Source organism: Oppia nitens, unplaced genomic scaffold, assembly GCF_028296485.1.
Source record: "Oppia nitens isolate AA-2021 unplaced genomic scaffold, nextdenovo-longstitch-racon4-pilon3 scaffold10_pilon_pilon_pilon, whole genome shotgun sequence".
Lineage (NCBI taxonomy): Eukaryota > Metazoa > Arthropoda > Arachnida > Sarcoptiformes > Oppiidae > Oppia > Oppia nitens.
This window is the reverse complement of record NW_026533189.1, coordinates 1,900,001-1,903,009: the sequence shown is the minus strand read 5'-3', so window position 1 is coordinate 1,903,009 and position 3,009 is coordinate 1,900,001.

Below are 3,009 nucleotides of genomic sequence, written 5' to 3'. Positions count from 1 at the left end.
ATGTCACGACTTCATTACGGAGTCTTTCTTGTTTTGAGACCATATTTTGGTCAAATGTTAACAAAATATTGAAAAATTTGGCTAAACTATAGATTAATATGTATTTAACTGTTTGTTTATATAAAATTTTTAAATATTTAGTTTTAATGTACAGTTTTTTGATGATAAAGTTTGTCTCAATTTTGTATCCCAACCCGTTACATTTATTACACTTTAAATAAAGTAGTAAATCATTATATTATTAAATGTTAAATTGTTTACAAATCTATTGTCATCGACGGTGTGTCACTTACTTTAGTTAAATAAATAATTCTCTCTCTCTCTYTCTCTCTCTCTCTCTCTCTCTCTCTCTCTCACTCACYCACTCACTCACTCACTCACTTTACACTGAATTTATAGTATTTATAGTGAATAACACAATTACTAACTACTGTACACCTGATTGCACACAGAAGTTAAGCTCAGTTATCATTGAATCGGAATTAATAGCCGACACACAAGTCTTTGTCACACATCTATACACTGACTCACAGAATATTCTCTGAGTATTTTCATTGACACTACAGTTATATTCATTTAAGTTTGAATGCCTTTCAGCGATCATCTAATATAACAGGAATTCAATTGATTCGTTAGTTTACAGCTTTGCGTTTTTAAAGGTTTTTTTATAAACAATTTTTATAGATATAAAATATACAGTAAATTTATAAATCAATGTTATATACTGTTCTTACTGTAGATTTGGATTCATAGTAACGACACATAACACACATAAGGTACTCATATTTTTTTAACTATAACATAAAAAATAATGTTTATTATTCAATAAATATATATATATATATATATAATAAGAAAACATTACTGATTTATATGATAAACTTAACAATTGAGTTATTTTTTGTTGACTTAAGTATCTAACTTTCGTGTTATAATAGTTGTGTACAGATAGTGTGTACGCATAGGTAGACAATCAAAAATGTATACAAATATACAGTATATACTGAACAAATAGTTGTTATATATATTATATATATATATATAGTGTTTGCAGTTTTTACTGTAATATTTGCATAATATGAAGGTCTATTAAAATTGATATAAACTTTCAATATGTTTATGTGTTTCAAAAAAATAAAGTAAACAAATAGTGCTTTAATTGTTAAAGGATTTGCTTATGAATGCATTAATTTGTTTCATTATTAAATTAATATATGCATTGACTTTAACATTAGTTATGAATAAAGTTGTATATATAATTTGTAAACTTATTTAGCATTAGGTAGTTATAAGTTTAAAAATTTTTAATTTAATAAAAACTTAATATGAGTTTACCATTTTTGTAATTATATATAAAATCTTAAAACATACTCAATATAATTAATACTATGATATTTTTATTTAACAATTTTAAACAAAAAAAATCTAACAACAGTTGAATACAAAATATACGGTATATATATATATATATAATTTAAGTTATATGATCTGAATTCTAATGAATGCACTAATTTAACTTAGATTTATATATACAGTACTTATAATTTATAACATTGAAACTGTTTAGTACAATATAATATGACATCCAATTAATTTGTATACCACTACTATACTTATCTACATTTTGAGTATATTTGGTAGTATATAAGTGTAGTTATAATACGAATAATAATAATAATAATAATTTATTTAATRATAAATGCAAATACAAGGCAAATAAATAAATGCTATCTTAAAGATCAAATGAACTTATATACAATATATACATATAATAAACATAACTTAATGTCGAAATTGACGGAAATATAGTCATAAAAAGATATTTAAAAAAGAATTGACAGAATATTCTGTAACATTACTAATACCCACAAAGTATTTGTATTTATGTTACATATGTTTACAAAATGTTACACAAAAACAAGTCATACATTAGAGTCTTAACGATTAGACATACAAGTTATTAGTATTGTATTTATAGCCAAAAAAATACAGATTGTTTTTTAGGAAGTTTTTCTGATAAATTAAAAAATTAATCCTTTAATAATAATAAGAGTTTGTTTTATAAAGTTTAAGTGAAATATAATTTATATTATTTTATTTTTGCTAAATAATTATGTTTGGCTTATTTCTTTAGATTTTAATCTTTGAATATAAATATTAATATATTTGGCATAAATAAAAAGCCGACTTATGTTTTTTACACATATTTAATATATTTTACTTTCAATTGTTATGTACAAAGTGTTGTATTTTTCAATATCATAGAGTACTGACTTTGTATATTAATAATAAATTTAATAAAATAAAAGATTTTTAATAATACTTAATCTTATTCAAAGAGTTATTATTTAGTTTTGTATTTCATTCACATAAACTTTATATCAAATTTAATTAAAAAATAACTTTAAAAATAATAATTTGTAAAAATTAAGAGAAAAATATTTACTTTTATTAATATATCATATTTAAAAAATATGTTTTTAAAACTTATTATTTAAATAGATGTTATGTATTTAAATTACTGTTTATATTACATATATACTATATATATACGTATTTGCTTTCTATTAAACAAGTACTGAATAATAATAAATTAGTATTAATTTTATTTAAAATTTATTTTTCGCTATTAAAAAAATAAACGAATAGATTCAACAAATTATATATATAAAAAACGACTTTTATTTTTATTATATTTTATTTTCTTTACTTAACTACAATAATAGAGAATATTTTGCCTCTCATTTAATACCATTTTAATGACAATATTCGTTATACAGTAAAAACTAATAACAAAAAAAATTGTAACAAATAATAGCAGTAATAGTAGCTATAATAATAATAGTAAGAGAATATACAATATATTTTAGTATATCATAACACATAGTATATATTTTTTAGCATTTTGTTTTTTTCAATATATTTTTTTAATTATATATTTTATATATATAATACAAAATTCAAACACGACTAGAAGCTAACTATGTATATCGTATTTCAATACTGTAA